The following is a 20,032-nucleotide window of genomic DNA, read 5'->3' as shown; positions in this document are numbered from 1 at the left end:
AGTGTACGGGAAAGATTACAAGTAGGGAAAATGCAAATTCACAAGCAAACTTGCACATATTCATGCATATGCTACCCTGTACTTTACTCTGAGTGTAAGCTATGGGATTCAGAACTAAAGACCTGTTGCCGAAACACTGGTCCTAAAACTCTACTCTGTGGGTTGTCTGTAAAACAGGTTCTTCAGAATAGTTCTGTTGAATATTTAAGATGAAAAAATCCACGGTACAATTAAAAAAGCAAACGAGGAGAGAGACAAGTGCTCTCCGGAGCACTACTTTTATTGTGAGAAAACATTAACAACCATAAGCCTTACTACTTCAGAGTATTTCAAAATTTTATTAAGGAGACTGATGAGTATGTCTGAAAATTACGCTTCTCTGGAGCTTGTCATCCAGAGACAGTGCAAAGCAATTTCACTCTAGAACAGAGTCACTTCCCTCTCCGCATTTCTCTCCCTGGTAGGACTTAACAGCTGGATAACAGGCTGATTACCAAGAATATAGAACAAAATGAATATTACATCCAACTGTAAAAGCAGAAGAATTATAGAAACAGGTAAGAATAAATAATGTCTGCCATCCTAAAATAGCAAAGACATTAAATAAAGCAAACACCACATGCTAAGCAAAGACTTAAGTAATCCTTTCCCTATGACCCATTTCTTAAGAAAAATGTATTATTTAGAACTCAGCAGCAACCAATTTAAAAAGAAAACCAGAAGTAAATTAAGAATTAAAATTGACCAGAACAGTGAACCTCTCTATTAAAGTATCCTAAATAAACAAGAGTAAGAACACAGATTTCATTTTCACATTAGATAACAGTTTAGAACCACTGCTATAAGCAGCACTAAGTAGGAAGGAGAAATTATTTTATGTAGCCTTTTAACATATAACTTTATAAAGCAATTAAGTAGCTATTGTGTGAAATACACACAGGACTGTGTATTTCATTGTTATTAAATGACAGCATTCCTATACTGTTCTAACTAAGATTGTTTATTAATACTGTAATATCTATGATTATCTAGCTTTGTAACAATCAAAGCTTTTTTCCTCCTTCAGCAAAACTAGGATGGCTCTGATCTGGCTTCTCTTTGCTGAATGAATGTTTGCAATGTCAGGCAATATTACACCTTTATACCAGAAGCAAAACTGGAGAAGAGGGCAGAGGGAATTTACTTTTTAGAGACTAATATTTATGTAATTAATTTTTTGTAAAGAGCTAGAAAATGTTCCCACAGTTGGTTGTAATTTTTTGGAGTTGTGTTTCTTTAAGGCAGAATTCAAAACCTTCTAAGGGGATTCGAAGTCTCCAAACAGATGTTTCAGGGTCTCATTACTTCCTCCCCACCTTGTTTGCTTTTATAAAGCAGAACTGATTAACATGGCTTGCTAGTGTCTGCTGCTCAGCATGCTAAGTTACTAAACATTTTGGGAAAGTTTTCTATTGAGAAGATGTATGTCGATTCCATTTGAAATGTATTTTCTGCTCTACTTGGTGTGGTTGAAAAGCTTATGTTGGAATGTAACTAATACCTAGGAGGGATAAAAATCCCATGAACACATTTGGGATACAGGAGAGAGAAACAACAACAACAACAACAACAACAACAAACCAAAACAAAAAAAAGATTAAAGAGAGAGAGGTCTGTTCCTGACTCCTATGCCAACCTTCTTAGTATTCTTACATAGTTTTTTCTGAGCTGTCCATTTCTCTTTTCCATATCTATGAATTCAGAAGACTAATGGTTACATACTCGAGAGTAGCTTTGCGAACTTGGTAATGTTTGCAAGGTATTGCAATTGTAACATACTAATTAGAGCTACCTGAAAGCCTTTCAGGATCTTGAAATGAATGATCCATAATTACGGATCTTGTCTTCCACATAGCATTGATTGTACACAGTCTACAACTATGATATGGTCAAGCTACCACTCTTTTCAACTTGATCTGAAATTAACTTCTAGTGCTCTAGTAGTCTGCTTGATGAGGTTTCAGAATTTTCTAAGGAAACACACTGTGTGGACCACAGACTTGTAGACAATGCTAACTTTGTATACACCTAAACATTGCTTAGGTCACAGACAATCTAAATCGTAAACAGAGATCAAACGTTTACTTTGTACAACTGCCAAAACGACACAGATGAACATACGTTAACTATGGGATCTTGTTCTGGGTGTATGGCTTACCAGGAATTGCAAACAGGTATTTAAGAAACAGCTTCTCTTCCCCTTCTAAATTTCTAGATAAATAGAAAATCTAGGATAGATACAAGATGAAAGACAGAAAAGCATTACTTTCTATAACAGTTTTACCAACGTATGGAAAAGTCAAATGTAGAGTACTGAATGACTTGCCTGACAATGAGAAATACATACATTATTGGGTTGCCCAATGGGTTGGAAGCGACTGGAATCTCTTATAATACAATAGATCCCCCATGAAATTAGTTCACCTGAATTCAATTTCTGCAGAAAATTTTACAAAGCCAAGACAGCCTCACCATGAAAGCCAAAGACTGAAGGAATCTGAGGCCAAACTCTCCCCTCTCTCCAAGGGGTGAGCTCTGCAGACCAAGGTCACAAACACGGGCATGCCAGTAGGTAGCTCTAACTTGTTTCTCTTCCTTCCTCCACACCCCAGTTTCAACTGCTGCATCCTCATTAGTTTGGCCATGAAAACCCACCACTTTCTGTAAAGGCTAAAATTGCTTAATATAATGTAGAGGTATTAATTTATCTCTACAAATACATATACACACTTTGAGGAACACCAGCAATATGGGTAAGACAGAAGAAGTTTAGAAACTTTGTGTAGGTTTCTTCCTCGAAACTGTAGATGGTATGGGAAATTTTGCGTTCCTTCAACCAAGTAAGCAAGCATCCAAAACAAAAGTTCAATTCCACTTGTTTTCAGTTCCAGGATTTTGTTCAGGTGGACTACAAAACAACTAAACTGACAATATTCAGCACATACTGGTAGAGGCAAGAGCTTGGGACAGAAGCATTTGCAGTTATTTTCATAGGAGACAACAGGCAGCGGCACGCAGCAATAGGGTAGCCTACTCACAGAAAGTAACATTTATTTAGGTAAGGTGTTATTTTCCTTAGAAATAAACACACTTGGGGGCCTAGCATCTCTTTATAAGCTCTTTACAAGCCCGCATAGCATCAGGTTACAAAGTCCATTCATATAATGTTTATAAGTTCTAGTGCTAATGCCACTAATGGCGCTCCTGTGTAGAGTGCAAGACAGATCAACGTAAATCTTTTGATTAGTTTGTGAAAAGAAAAACACTGGGCATGAGGCAAGGAAAAGAATACTTTCTGTAACATTTAGATCAAGGGAAAAACAGTCCATGAAAGGAACTTTCTAGCCTCCTGTCTTTTCACAGCCCACGATTTGGTGGGAGTTGGTAAAGTTAGCAAAAGGTTAACACAAGATTCGCAGAAGAGCAGTAAAAGTTAACTGCCCATAAACCACCGCTTCTCTCAGCTTTTAGGTCAGGCGCCATGATGCTGTAAGATTTTGCCCCACTGCAGGAGTTCAGTGTTTCCAAAATGCCTTAAAAAGGTTTACAAGGCCTTGAAATATAACCATTTTCACACTGGCTGGGGTTACTCTACTTAAATGCTTTCCCTTCTCGATGGCTCCTTGGTGTTCCTAGTTTTTACTCCCTGACCAGCTGGGTTAGGGAAGTCTGGCCGAAGAAAAGAGTGTGGCCTAGCTGCTGCAGCAGCACTTGCCTGGAATATCAGTGATCTTACTTTTAATCCTGGTTCTGTTACTTATTTAGATAAATGATTAACACACATTTGATTTCTTGCTTCTACTTCAGCCTCTCAGCAGTATGCGTAATATTCACCTCACAGAGACATTGTGAGACTTAACCATTCTAGACCTTTCAAATTTTGGGGTGGATAGAAGAACAGAAAAAATTTAACTTTATCCTCTCTTATTATTTGTAAAAATAAACTTTAAACTAGTAAAACTAATATTTAGCTAACCAATGCTATCAAAGTAACTGACTGTGGCAACCCTTTGCTAAAACGTGTACCTTCAGCAGAGATATAAAAGATATTACAAGAAATACCTACAGCTCTGGGCACGCAAGTGTGTCCACTAAGACCTTCAGGCTCTTAAGTTACATGCAATATCGTAATATAATCAAATGTTTTTTAAGTTACTGAGACCTAACAAGTTATTGCCCATCAAGCAAGCTACTATAATGGGTCACAGGCAACACCCCCCATAACCTCTTTCCATTGTGCAGTAGGATTAGATAGGCTACTGAGGTTCAAGATAAACTGAGTTATTATATATTCGCCCCATACTAAAGATGCATATGAAGACAGCTGATGATATATAATAATCAGATAGCAAGCTTGAGCTCTCAAGCCCCCTACTCCCCTCCACCCCAAGGTAAAATGGGACTGAAGAGAGAACATAAGTTCCTCTTTTGGAGGAACAAGCATTCTACAAAAAGTTTCCCAAGACAAATTTTGGGTTCAGACTGAGGACCCTATAACTCCAAATTCCCACATTTTTCTGCCTATGAATTGTAATCGGCCCCCTCTTTCCGGACCACCTTACTGTTTCTACAGCTGGTTCCCTGTTCCAGCAACTTCCTTGCTGATCACACATATCACTTTTAGTACGCAGTTCTTCAGCAAAGATGATACCAGCTGGGTCAGCTAAAACCAGTGCCCTCTTTGTTTCTTTACACAGGCTTACGAGAAACCCTCAGAAGACTTTATACTGTTAAGAATTAGACAGTAATTTGCTGTTTCTAGAAAGTGATAAGAATTTGGGTTAAAAAAAAAAGTGCTTATTTGGTTTAGGACCCTTAGCAATATCACACAATCAAGTTCAACACACTGTCGTGGTTTAACCCCAGCCTGCATGCAGCTCAGCACCACACAGCTGCTCCCTTACTCACCCCCTGCTCCCAGTGGGATGGGGAGGAGGGGAAAAAAAAAAAAAAAAAAAAAGGCAAAACTCGTGGGTTGAGATAAGAACAGTTTAATAACTACAGTAAAATATAATACTACTAATAATAAAAACAAACAACAATAATAATAGTAATGAAAAGGAATATAACAAAAAAAAGAAGAGGGGAAGAAAAAAAAAACCCAACAGTGATGCACAATGCAATTGCTCATCACCCGCTGACCAATGCCCCAGCAGCAATCCACCTCTCCCGGCCAACTCCCCCCTGTTTATATACTGGGCATGACGTTCTATGGTATGGAATATCCCTTTGGCTAGTTCAGGTCAGCTGCCCCGGCTCTGCTCCCTCCCAGCTTCTTGCACACCTGCTTGCTGGCAGAGCATGGGAAACTGAACAATTCTTGACTGAGGATAAGCGCTACTTAGCAACAACTAAAACATCAGTGTGTTATCAACATGATTCTCACACTAAATCCAAAGCACAGCACTGTACCAGCTACTAGGAAGAAAATTAACTCTATCCCAGCTGAAACTAGGACACACACCTAAAAGCTGGCTGGTTCAATCTTCTCTCTGTAATCAGCAGGGAAAAAAATAGGGTCATTCAGAGAGAAATTTAGAGCTCTGGTACCTTAAAATACCTCCTGAACAATCCATTCTCCTCTTATTAAGGGAGCATGAGAGGACAGAGTACGTGACCAGCTGTGGGCCATGATCCTTCTTTCCCTTAAAGCCCTATCTTCAAAAATGATCTCAGGGCCCTCTCATTTTCCCAAAAAGGCACAAAGATTTGAAATGAGAACAAACAAGAATGTAGGGTACATTTTTCAAAAATATTTCATGTGTTTCAGGCTATGGAAAAATGTAAGAGCCATGCTCTGAAAAGCTGGCTCACTTTTGGGGTGCCAGTACAATTACCCATAACAGGAGGTAACCTCTTTAGAAATCGCAATCTGAAAGTAAAAATTAGATTCTTGTCCCCATACACAGACTACTATGTAGGAATTCTAGTAGTTAATCCATTAAATCAATGCAACACTGGTAAACTCATGCTAAATTGCCTAAAACTGTAAAGCTTTCTGAATTATTTTCGTGTTTTATAGAAGATCAGATAAAAAGCACCTTTCAAATTTGACCTAAGCTGGTTGTGTTGTGTCTATTTGCCAACAAGGATCTATCCAAGAAAAGCAGTAGTGTAGGCATTGTATAAAGAGCACTCATAACATCAGCATGCCACTTTTAAGGCTAAAAAATGGGGATAGTAAGGAATTGCACTTTTGGGGGTGTCTGATCACTTCAGATAAAGACTAATCCATAACTCAACATTGGGTTTTCCCAAAGCTCAAAACCAGAATTTTCCCCAGAAGGGAAAGAGGAATGAACAGTAGAACAATGCAGGGCACATACAGTTGTTTCCAGTTTAGCTAAGGTTTGCTTCTAATGGAACATGACAACGTTCTTTTAATATTGTTTCTGAATTTTCATTCCATCTTTCAACTCTTGTTTCTGAGCTATGCACGATTCTCAAGTAAAGCCCTGAAAATATTATTCTATTTAACTTATACAACTTACATGAGTGGCCTATAGAGGAATATTCCTTAATTACAAGACACTTCTGCAGGATAAGCAAGCAAAACAATAATTTGTATCATTACAGTCCTATATTTTAAGAAAGAGATTCTAGATAGACATTTTGTGGTGCTGGTTTTTATTGTAATTCAGTCTCAAAACATCTCTCTTCAAAAGTAAAGCAGTACGTGGATTTAATCACCTGGCTCAATATTTTCCACTGTAGTAATTTCAGCCATGAAACAAGCACATTTGCCTACTTCAGATACAACAGAAAGTGAAAACTAAATCTTTCCACTATCCAAATTTCTTTTTTTTTCTTTTTCTTTTTGAAGCTGCTGATTCATAAGGGGACAGAGGTCAGAGTTCAAAATGCTAGTCTTACTCTTCACATACCAGCCACTTGGGAGTAACTCACTTCTACTGGCTCTCAGTTTTATTGCTGTAAACTATTTGCCAAATGCTGACTCATAAGAGCTAAGGGTAAAGGAAAATGTTAGTGCAAGCTCAGATATTAATCTCAAGCTTCTTGCACTGCAGTCTTCCTCAGATTCTCCTCTTTGGTGCTTTGAAAAGAATCACTTATATCAATTATAGTAATCCATATGTACAACAACACATACTATGCATATATCAGAATGGTTCTTTGAAACATATCTGTTACAAGTTAACATTTTGAGTATTGCTTCCATACTTTCAGATAATTTGTTAGGGTTTTGGTTTTTGGGGGTTTGGGGTTTTTTTGTTTTGTTTTTTAAGGTTTTCACCTTCTGTTATGAACAAGAGCCCTGTTCTGCTTAAAATCTGGCTCAAACATATGACAGAAGAAGCTATTTTTAACAGCATAGTTCTCATTCTCTCTCATGAAATGGTAACATTTTATATGGTTTTGAAATCCTGCTTATCTTGAGCCCTAAAATACAGATTTCTGCTATTTCTCGTCCTAGTGATAGTAACTTAGTTTTAAAAATAACAAGAACACAAGACTTAAATAGATAAAAATACCACTTAGCACTAGTGTTCTCCCATCCTTCCATATATTTCTGCACCTCAAACTTGCTTCTTTGACTATTAAGTATGTCAACTTCACAACTCTGTTGCAGAAGGCAACACTGCACCAGCAAACCTGACTTACTGCCCTGGCACCCTACAAATCCACTGCCAAAATACATTTCAGTTATGGAGCCAATAAATAGGTATCAGCAATACGAGCAGCAAGGAACCACCCCATTCTCAGGTGTGGCTGGGAATACTGCCGCAAAGCACGGACACAGAGCCAGCAAAGAAAGGAGCAGGATGAGAAAAAAAGCAAAGTTTCATAAAGCACTTCGAGCTTTAAAAACATGTAATGTAAAAATGGCTACCATTTACTGAATTCCCTTTGCTCCCAAAAAGCTTTCATTTCTGTCTTCCTATTTACAGGCAAATGACATGTGTTGACACCACAGAAATAACACAGCTGTAAGAGAGTAATATAGATCCTACTCTGGCTTCCAGATAGTCATATCTACATAATCATCGTTGATAATGATGTAAAGACACAAAAAATAGCCCACTCTCCCTCCATTTTCCAGGAGTTTGTAGGGCTCCCTAATTACTCCAGTTTCACCAGGCTGTTACTGTGAAGGGGCAGGCACACCTAACCTGAGGAGTAGTCAAAATTACTTGGATCTGTATCATCCTTTTTATAAGTTTGTCCTTTGCACAGTCCCTGTTAACCACATGAAACCAGACCTACAGTGAGCTAGACTTACGCTATCATTGATTCAACAGCAGTCCAGAAAGTAATAGAAAACAAATATGTGTATGTAATTGCAGGGAACATTCAACTACTATATGACCACAAGTTGGGGGGTGGGGGGACTTTTAACCACATTTCTTGACAAATGATGGACAGCTCCTGAAACTGAAAGCAATAGGTTTCTAGTCCCAGGGGTATTGCCTTCAAATATGTCTATGTTCTCAGGGTAGATCAGTTTTCCCTGCTGCAGGCATCCTGCTGAGAGATGAGGTCCCAAGCAAAACACAGGAATCTGACTGCAAGCCTTTGAGGTGGCAGGAGCCAAGGGGGGTTCAAAGACAAGGCTGGCTGGTGGGCAGCACCTCTGAATATTGCAGAGGTTAGAGGTTAGTAAAGCAGGAGCCACTGACCAATAAAACAGTGTTTGGAGAGCCCACGCTACAGATAAATTGGGGATCTGTTTACACCTTTCCCAGCTTTCTGAGTTACACACACTGATGCTTCCCACTGTGATCTTGTCCTATGTCCACCAGCATCTCCCCTCCTCAGCAGCTGCCCTGCTCTCTGCTGGTTGGCTTTATAACATGGCTAAAGGATGCCTGGAAACTTTTAATCAGCATCCAGCATCAAAAATAAATAAATAAAAGCACAACTGCTTTTATTTGTGTCAACTGCTGCAACAAGATCTGTCTTGTCTGAGATTTCCCATGACTGCTGTACTAATGCTGGGAGAATAGAAGCTTAAATTCCCTTAATTAGAGAAGCTAAACACAAAGCAAGCCCAGTGCCAATCACACACATGAAAGGACAGCTTTTTGAAGCAAGAAAAAAAGAAAATTTAGGTAGGGTTACCATCATATTATAGCGGTCAAAAATCAGCACATACCTCAATTTCAGAGCTTAAGCTCTATACCAGGAGGAACTTGCCCTTTTGCTGAAGACATGTTTTGCTCAGTTTCCTGTAAGCTATATAGTTCTATTTTATATAATCATAAACATACACATACTCCCATACACACAGTTCTCAACATTGGACAACTTTAACCACAGACATTACTGCCAGCATTGCTTGAATACAGATATATCTTACTGACTTCTATAAAGATAAAAGCTGAAGGACTGGCAGTCACAGGTTTTTTTCCATATCTACAGGAAAAATTCAGTTTAGGACATGGTGCTGCTTTTTTTCTCCACACCTTAAAAATAACTGATCTTAGCTCAAGCTATGTAAAAATACCTCATCCTTCATGACTCAAACTGTGCATGGCTGTATGGCTGTCTGATGAAATAGATAAGGGGATTAATAATTGCTGGCTGTGATAATGCTATGTGGTGGTCACACTGCAACGGAACAGGACTCAAAATAATTTTACATGGACAAAATAATTGATAGACATCAACAAGAGTTATTTATTTCTTCTTGGCAAACATCTGAAATAGCATGCTAAAGAGGAATATTCTTTACTGCATGAAGCCAAATTTTGTAAAAAAGACAAGTAATCTCAAAGATAAACATTAAAGCTTATTACAGAAGTCCTTGCTACCCCCAAAAAGATGGGAAGTACACCACTGACCAGCGTTTGCATATTTATTCTGTATTAATCTTTTGCTTCACCTGAACAACTAAAAACGTGAGGAAGAAGTTGTTTTCCCTTTCCCCTCAATACATATATAACATGGCCTTTGCAATAGATGGAACTCACGTCTCGGGAGATTCCCTGAAGCACTGGCTACTAAACACAGGTAGCAACAGATCAGAAACCAAACAAGCGGTGAGAGGAAGAGCGCAGAGCCTGGGCTTGGTGCTGCTAGCTTACTGAAGCATTTCAGACAGTTGGTTAATGGGCGTTGCATTCATGCTCAGGCTTAACCTAATCACTAGATTCAGGATCAGGAAAGTTTTTCCCAATGCCTCAACAGGCACCATTGATATTTTTTGCTTTTGTTTGCTACAGTGTTAGGAAGCATTTTATGGTAGAATGTGCTGTAGGGGGGGAACAGAGATGAAGCATTCTGTGGACCCCCTGGGACCAGAATTCCATTATCAGCTGAGTCCGGTTGCAGGAAACTGTATTTCTTAAGCTTAACTGTAATCTAACAACTTCTATTCATGATTCCCTACTCCACTATTAGTATCCTGGAATATGCACACCCTCTATAATCCTCTCCAGAGCATCTGTACAGATTTAAGCCACCAGGGTAGAATATGTACTCAAAGACAACTAATGTCAGGTGCCATTTTCATTTCTAAAGAGCATTCAAAATTGTCAGCTAATGGGAAAAAGAAAAAAAAAAAAAAAAAAAAAGAGGAGCAGAGGGGAAAGGAAGGCGCCAACCCCCAGATACAAATTACACCATTTGCAAGCCAAAGGGCATTACAGTATATTCCTAGCACAGCCCACTTTTCCATTTGTAACAAAGATACATAATTTTCCTATATACAAGCATCTAAGAAACTGTTAGATATAACTGCACAATTTACAGATAAATATTAAAGGAAAAGCCATCTAAAGATTATCTGGCAGCAGATTGTTTCTATAGAACATGCAAAACCTTTGTAACTTAAAAGTCAAACGTTCCTACTGTGTTGCAAGATACATTTGATTTAGTCATTAAAACAAGATCCAGGACTTCTAAATTCCATTACTAATATTATGAATTGACCTTGTACAAATTATGCCTCTATCCACTCATCAGTAAAATGGATGCAAGACCAAGGTGTATTTACTACTACTATTTAATATACTCACATGCAAATTACTACAGCAATGCAGTGTATTTATACAATATAGGTAAATGCTAAAGTTGTAACACTTTAAATAATGAAGGGGTAAGTGGAGCAAGTGAATTTGATAAAGGAATGTGATGTGGTACAGACTAAGCAGCAGCAGAGGGAGAGCACAGAGTAACAAAGAATGAGTGGAACACCAGGAGAGATGCTTAATCATCCATTTATCTGCAGCTAACTGCTTCATGTGCATGACACAGAATATTTTCATATATTCTTTCTAAAAGAACTATATGCCTTTCCAATTTTTGGATCATCTGGGTTTATCTGTAGTCTATCCAAGCTGTGTACAGCAATCCGCAAAGGGTAAGTACCAAAAGTCCACTTCGCAACAACATACAGACTCTTCAAAATACAGACTCTTAAAATCAAATCTTAAAAAACAAAGAATATTGTCTTAAAATAGCATAATTTCCCTCTTAAGGTTGAAGTTTAACCTTTTGTTGTTTAACGGCTGCAAACCTAGATAAAGGCAGCACAACTGCATCCTATAAAAATCATTCACTGAGGTGCTGACTGCTCTCAAATTTCTGAGCTCTTTCTCAGAGATGCCATGAAGACCACTCTGTAACACAACGAGCATGAAAACAGTTTTCTTCATTCTGGAAAGCAACGGGTCAGGACAGACAAGAGGAAAAAAAAATCCAGGATAAGGATACTCTCCACAACAAACAAAGAGGGGAGGGGGGAGCAATGAAAGTCTCATATATAAATGCCAAGGATTCTACAACTCCCCTGGTGATCCTGGCAGTAAGCCAGGAAAAAGTTTTGTCTGTCTTTTGCCGTTTGCAGCAACAAATCTTTCCTCTGGGGGAGGGGTGAGAGGGCTGGAACTAACTTCACTGCATCTGATAAGATGGCAAATTGTCCAGGCCTGACATTTATGGGGGACCCGGTCCACTGAAGCACTCTGGGAGGATTAAAGCAGGGTTAGCCTCTCCAATCACACTCCTTAAAATGCTACAAATGGCAGACAGATGAAAGTTCGTTTAGATTTGATAATGATGAGTCTAAAGAACCCTGAGACAGAAGCTGTCCCCTGTCAGGGACAGAACTGCAGCTGGAAGTTGAATATTCTCATTAAACGGACTTGTAAAAATCTAACTATGCTCAAAGAGCTTCCAGTGTCCAGATATTGAAATGAAGTTCTGTTTAATTGGCTAACAAGAACTAAATCCCATCTTTTTCATGTGAGCTGCACCACCCACAGGAAAACTCCACCACCCATTTGCTTTAACTCTATGCAGGACCGTTTTACTGTAAGAATGGGATGTTTCACACACCGGCAGTGATTGCCTGGAGCCAACAGAAAGGCTCATATAGCTGTCAGCAAGCTGATAAGAGTTGAAATTACTCTACAGAGCCCTCTTTAAAGAAGAGCCAAAGAAGCACATTAAATGAAAGGGAGGAGGGGTCAGAAAAGCCAGCCACTCATGTTGTTTTAACGTGGCACTCAAACAAGTCATTGATTTATGCATGTGTCTTCAGCTCTGTTTGACCTGGAGTCTGAACTTTTCTTCAGGTCAGGGCTGAGGCACATGGGACATGCACTAGAAAAACCACAATAGCTTCGCCAGGTATTCCAACTGTGGGAACAAACATTGCAAACTACATACTTTCTATCCACGTTTTTTAAACTGAATTTACATCCCTTTTTAGCTTTTAATCGTCCACCCAGGCTGAAAAGACAAGAGGTTGTGATTACCTAAAACTTTAATTAATAAAAATCAAGAATGCTGCGTGGCCACTATTTGAGAGAGTACCTTGTGGGGCTTCAGGAAAGTGAATTATCCATTCATACAATGGAGGAAACTATACATCACAGTCAATATTCTCTCACTGAAGTGTTTGGCAGCCAGTGAAGTTAAGATGCATTTAAAAAACCACTGATGATCTGACAAGGTTGTTCCACAAAGTGTATAATACTAAGGTCTCCTGCAAACTTAAGTCCTGAAGTTGCCTCACTGCGACTGCACCGGGTCTGACCAAATGGCCTTCTGCTCCTGTATTCTGTCTCTGACAATAGTCCGCAGCAGGTACCTTAGGAACTCCCCCGCACAGACACAGCAAGCATAAGCCGCCACTTCCCCAAAGTACTTTCCAGCTTCCAGAAGTCTGCAACTCAGGAACTTCTAAGCCAGAGGGTATATCTTTGCATTCAGCTCTGACAGATTTTCCTTCTCTGGATTTCTTCATTCACCCTTTATGCCAATAAAAACCCTCCACTCACACAAAATGCTGAAGCAGTGAGTCCCACAGACTACCTACTAGTTCTGGGAAAAGATCATCTCCTTTTTTATTTTTTTAGACCAGATTCCCAACAATACAAGTCCTAGAAATACCAAATGAAATTGTATCAAACAATGTACAGTCATACCCATTCACTTTCTTCATGACCTTCTTATTTTATAGTTCTGTATTATATTCTTGCTCCTCGTCTTATCCCCAATTGTTCGTTTTCAAGATGAAGAGTGTTAGTTTCACTCTTCTCGTGAAACTTTTGATCACCCTTGTTCTGTTCTATTATATCCTTTTTAAGATGGGAGAATCGTAACTATGGACTGTATTCAGGGTGCAGACATACAACAGATTTACACAGTGGCATAGTATTTTCCATTTTGTTCTCTACCTCTTTTCTACAAATTCTTCATATTACTTTTTTTGTCTATAACTGACCATGGAATTTCTATTTTCACAAAACTGTTTATTACAGCTCTAAGAACTCTTCTCCAAGTGACTGCAGCTAGCTGAGAGGCCATCACTGCCTATGAGAAGGCTGTTTTAAATTGCATATATACCCCTTCCTTTGTATACTGAATTTCATTCGTCACTTTATTATTTGGTCATGCTGTACCTGAATTTCTTTGGCCTAAGATGTGCCAGTTCCAAATAAAACCTTTCCCAAAGCAGAATCATTCATAAGGCGTAACTGCAAGGGGTTTTTCTATTACTGTTAGCTTGAGCTGCAAATTTTCCCTTAAAAAGCCATGCTGTTCTGGGGTGCTTAGCTTCTACACAGGTACATAATTTTATGGAATTTCTTATCTCCAACATCTCCACCTCTCTGTAAGTTCGGTTGAATTTGGGCAGTAACAGAAATCAGAAGAGAAATCACCATGCACATTGTATGTGATCATACCCTTGTTTCCCTAGGAAACCAGGATGAAAAGAATTCCTGCACTCAAGAACACTAGCTCTTCGTTCTTGTACCATTAGAGCACACAAAGTCACCCAGTCTTCCAGACTAGATATTAATTCAAAAGTTTTATTTTTAGGAGGTGGGGAGTGTTATAAAGTCAAAAAGGAACAGGCACACAATGCCTTCTTTTGAAAATAAACTCCTTACCTAAAATCTGTTCAGTGAGAAAGAATGCCTAAATAAACAGAGGAATAACCCTTCTATTCCCATTGCATAGTACTTTCATATTCTGATCCTATGCTTTAATGAGCCTATCTGTGTTAAAAGACTTCCAAGTATGTTGATACTTAGTGAGGAAAAACATTTACAAAATGTCTGTATATTCAGATAGACAGATTCATCTCACAAAAAGAACGGAAAAAAGGCACAGAGGCTCAGATATAAGTTGAAGAAAACTTTCATACAAGTTAAAGACATTTATGTATCAACTACAGTGGTGAAATATGTTTCTAGAGATTAACAGGCTTTCAAAACAAAACATTAGAAAAACTCTGTTGAGAGGGAAACTATACAAGGCATGGGATAAGCAGATACCAGCAAAGTTTTGGTTTGCTTTTTTCCTTTATCTGTTTCACTCTTCTTCAGGAGCAAGACAAAATTTCAAATTTCACTATCTTATAGGTCTATTACATTTACCTCTATTTCTTGCCCCTCCAATTCTAGAACTTTGCTGTTACCTGGGTGCTGGTTTGTGGTGCAGAGAAAATGAAAGCATAAGGATGCAGCATCAAGTCTGCTGGATCAGCAGCTGTGCAGCTGAGCTGCTTACCAACTTGCCTCTGGGCACTTCTGCCAGTGTTTCAGACTCCATGTGGAACTATTTGTGAGAGGGGGATGGTTCAAGGAAGCTTCAAAGAAAATGAGAATGACAACATTACTGTAGAAAACAGACAAGACAGCAATCCCCGAGATGCATTAGTTTCATCCAGACTGCTATTAATTTTAGCAGCTCAACTAGCAGAGGCTCTTTTTGATGGTTAATATGTTGGAGTTTATAAAAGCTATCATATGCTAGTCTCCAGTTCTCATGGACATCGGCTGTATACGTAGTATTGAAAATACGTAACAATTTTTCACAACAGTGTAGACTAGGCAATGAGCACAGAAACTATTCCCTTTTGTGAGGAAGGACAGGGAACCGAACCAGGAATTGTTGAGGGCAAAATGTTCCACAAGTTTGCACAATAAAATCATAAGTTAATATGGCTAATCTCCAGAGATCTCAGCACAATCGGGTATAATGCAGGACAGCAGAAATTAATTCTGATTTCCCACACTCCAGCCCTGCTCAAACCAATAAACCTCTTTCCTGGTTTATACCATGTACTGTCTGACAAAACAACTGAGCAAAATAAAGTTGTACTATAGGAAATCACAGCCCAGCTCATACCAGCCGTAGGTCCTAGCAGATGACTACTCCAAAGCTAAAGCACCTGTATTTCATCCTCTTCATGACAGTGTTGTGTGATGCTCATGATCAGTGCACAAACTATAAGAAAATGTTTTCAGATACGGGTTCTTATATATTTTAAATGTAATGACTTCTCTTTAAAAGCCTTCCTCTCTTCTCCAGCAGATGTATGGCTAGAAGTACTTCCAGAAACAAAGCAAAAATTAAGCATAGAGAAAATTTTACTCATTAAAAGCAGACAATCCATTTTAACTTGAAAAAAATTATATATACATATCTGTGTGTGTATATGTATATTTTAAGCTTGATGCATGATCTCCAGAGAATCAACTGCAATAAAATACTGCAAAAAGAGTACCTAATCAACAAAGAAAACTGGCAAGCTAACATTTACAATAAAATTTGTTTTAATCATGAGGTTTTCCAACTAAGGATAAGAATTATGTCATAATCAAGACAACCACTGAAACCAAAGTAGTCAGACAGCAAGGCTCCAATCCCACAAAGGTTATCAGACCCAGAAAGTCTGATAGGTATGATGAACGCATGCTTCATCCTACTAAAAACCAGGAGAAATTTAGAGCAAGGAATTGTTCTGTTTGGCTAAAAAGAGGATGATCTCAACCATACTCATGTCAGAACATGTCAACTGGTTTCTTAATTTACTGAAAAAGTACGTTAATTGGCAGGTACTGGCAAAGTATGTTTCACAAGTCTTTATCAAAAACATATAGTCTCCCCTAGTGGAATTTTATGTGCAACAAAAAGTTTTTGAAATAAAACTGAAACACATCCTAATTGCAAAGGGAACAGTAAGATGTTGTGAAACAATTTTCATACCAATTTTAATAAAAGCTCTTTGCAAAGATCACTTTTTCCTTATTTTAACATCAGTTGTGGACCAATCTTTTTGTAACTGTTATATCAAACTCCAAGTGTTTCACAACTTAAAAACAAGAAAGAATATGATCATTGTGATCTAACTATCTTTGTTTCCATCTCGATAAGAGCAATGCTCGGTGAAAACTAGAATGGGCTGGAAAAAACCAAACATACCACAAGACCAGTTTCAGTCAGTTCTCTTCCAGTTGACACAAAACAAGCATCAAAATATTGTATAGCAAGTGTTATTAGCCCTTGAAATTGAAGCAGCAAAAGGAATTGGTTTAAATATTATTGAGAAATATGGGTTACTTGCAAAACCAGAATATTTTGAAGCTTTTGTTGCCCTTCCATGGCTAAGCAGAATAAACAACTGCTATAGATCACATCTGAAAACATGTATAAATCACTCCAGTTCATTTGCAGATTCATTCTATAAATGGGTATTAGTTGAGTTTCATTTTAGTAATTCCTTGCCTAAGAAACAAAATAGAGCACTTAACACATTCACTTTGCTTCTGAACTACCCTTAGCACCAGCCTCCTCAAAAGGTTCATTCCAACTTCAAATTCTCTCTTCTCCTATCATCACTTTAGCCTTATTTTGTGAATCTTTATTCATTAATTCCCGTACATTGCTGCTGAAGTGAAGACACTGAAAAAAACTGGGAAGACATTTTGTCTAGCCAAAAAGTCCTAAGATACTTTCCCAAACCATTTAAATCAAAAGACAGCAAGTGTGCAACTGCTCCCTACTGTGAGACTGACGAGGAAAAAGAAAAAAATCTGTAGCACAGGTGGAATATTAGTGCATATTTATCAACGAGGAAAAGCAATCAGGTTACTGGTAGTCCACACAATATCAGTAACTAAGTACTTTTTCATCGTATTAAATAGCTAGAACATAGAACCATGTATCAGCAAGGGAATTTCCTAGATGCTTACACTGGGACTTTACCTTGTAAATAAGGCTGACAGGACATGAAATGCATGGATAACATGTTTAAGTATCCTCAATATGCAGACAGAAATAAATTAATGACGACAAGAGAAAGACAGACCTTGTGATTTCATCCTGGTACTCTTACTACCAAAACACACAACTATATCCTCAACAAAAGCATCAAGATGTGAGAGGAAGCTTTAGAAAAAATATACTTCCCACCTGTGGGCAATAGAGTCACAGTTTCCAATATGTTCAGTGATGCTTTGGACCCAATGACAATGACTACTACAAACCACCCATAATCCAACAAAATCCACTCCAGAGAGACTAGAACTGTATCCTGGGTATTAAAATATCTTCTATTTTAACTTCATTTTATGGAGTTACAGATATATATATAGATAACATAGATAATCTGAATTAAGGGGGCTTTTGTTGGTTTGTTTCATTGTGAATGTTTAGGGGGCTTTTTTGTTTGTTTTTGGTTTTGTTTTGTTTGTTTGTTTTACGAACTAGTGTTGTTTCCTGATTTCATACTTTAAAATTACTGTTTAAGCTGTCCATAATGTCCAGTGCATTCTCTGTAGAACAAGAACACTATCCTGAAATGATTATTTTATGATATTAGTAAAATAGACAACAAGAAAATCAACGCACACTTTAACAGACTATTAATGTCAGTTTTAAAGCTTTATTAGGCAAAACTCCCTAGCGTTAGCATCTCTACATTCATGTCAGAGAAAAAAAGAAAATAAAGCAAAATCATGTTTCTAGGAGCTGTAACAGCAAAGCTACTTTTTCACCTGCCATCCCTGCTGGCAACTTGGTGCTGCCAGTGAGCCCCACCAAAATGGTTCATTTGTGCGAAGGGACTGAAGAGAAAGGAGACCCCTGACGGCTGCTGTGATATTTGCAGACTCTCTGTGCAGAGAATGAAGTGAAGCTGGCAACAGAATTCAGGCATGAAAAGACATTTACTGCTAAATTCGAGAGTCTACTTTCTCCACACATATCCAGTATTAATATAGACTGTGCAGCTTTTAGCACTGTCTAGGTAGAAAAAACTAGAGTGTTGTAGGCTACACCCTGAGAAACCATGCCTTGGGTCACTTTTTACAAGGACCACATAAAAGATGACTCTGTAACTAAGGTTGGGTAAGGGAATTTCAGAAACATGTCTTCACAATTCTTGCAGAAATTCGACTACAGAAATCCCATGTGTCTTTAATAGTCACCTGACAAACAGTTTACTTTTTCCCTACATACCTAGCTCTTACTTTCTCTATGCCTCAGTTCCTCATCAGGAAAAACAATGATAACAGTATCTCCCTACCTTATAACAATATATGCTCAGGTATGATAAGGTGACAAGGATGAAAGATCCTAGACACAAGCTTACAATATATGTTAACATCTTACTTCTTCACCCACCCAAAAAATGTAATCTATATATTCCAACCACCAAAAGAACAACGTGGTTGAATCCTACCCCCTAATCTGACAACAAAACTCTTCACACTTTGTGAAAATCCTCACATGGCTAACTGTCCTCATCTGTTGAGCTTGCACTTTATGTGTGAGCTCTAGAATTAAAGCAACTGATGATGATAGTGTCCGTAACAGCAAAGCTAATAAACAGGAATCAGCATCAACTGGAGTAAACTAGAAGACATTTCCTTTTGACTATATACCCAGCCGACACAGACTTCATTCACGAGTTTGGACAGTTTGTGATCTCAGCTCTTCCAGTCACCAAATAAGTAAAGTTTCCCTCTCAGAGGAATTGTCAACTTAGTTAAAATATTTAAAACATTTTGGACTTCATGCTTCCCTCACATTTTGAGCAATTAAAATTTATCTACAAACCAAAGCTTCTCTTGAGATAAAGACAGACTCTTGAACTTCTTCTTTAATAAAATTTAAATACCATGTAGAAAAAAGAAACAAATATACACTGTGATTTCATCAGAAATATGTTAATATATGAGAGTAGGCAGTACACCTGCATTCAGGGAGAGCTTCCATCCCAGGGTGCATTAAGAAAGCAGAGGGGACAGAAGAAAAAGTGAAATTAATGAAAGCGGAGTTTGACTACACTGGTAGAAACTGACAGTCTCCACTCATGGCGAATACCACATGATCTTTACATGAAAAAGCAGACAGTCAAGACCTCATTTTCACATTTCAGAAGGTCTGCTGCAACCCAGGATGGGGAGGCATTGATCACTGCGGATGCTAAAGATCCTATAATATATTTCACAACAACATGTACATTAACATAGTAGGCTGGAGAAAATCCACTCTGAGTGACTGAAGTCTGCCTACTGAAGTGTTCTTCTGCAATCACAATCATATGCAACATTCTTAACTTCCTGACCTGATGGGTACTGTAGTACTGATCAACAGCTGCTGTTCAACACATTTAGCTGCACCAGTGATGGGTAGAGACACAACATTGAAAAGTAATGGTGAATGCACATGTTTAGCATAAAAGAAGAAGAGGGTCAAATAATCAAAATATTAACATGAGAGTACAATG

At 38.3% G+C, this 20,032-nt stretch overlaps 1 protein-coding gene across 3 annotated transcripts in view; it reads right to left on the bottom strand.

Moving 5' to 3' along the window:
- Positions 1-20,032, bottom strand: part of EXT2 (exostosin glycosyltransferase 2) — a 334,688-nt gene that overhangs the window by 298,277 nt on the left and 16,379 nt on the right. The gene's annotated exons all lie outside the window — the stretch shown is intronic.

The sequence above is a fragment of the Gymnogyps californianus genome, chromosome 5, assembly GCF_018139145.2.
Source record: "Gymnogyps californianus isolate 813 chromosome 5, ASM1813914v2, whole genome shotgun sequence".
In the NCBI taxonomy this organism is placed as follows: Eukaryota; Metazoa; Chordata; class Aves; order Accipitriformes; family Cathartidae; genus Gymnogyps; species Gymnogyps californianus.
Note: the sequence above shows the minus strand (reverse complement) of the source record. Positions and strands in the feature narration are given on the sequence as shown.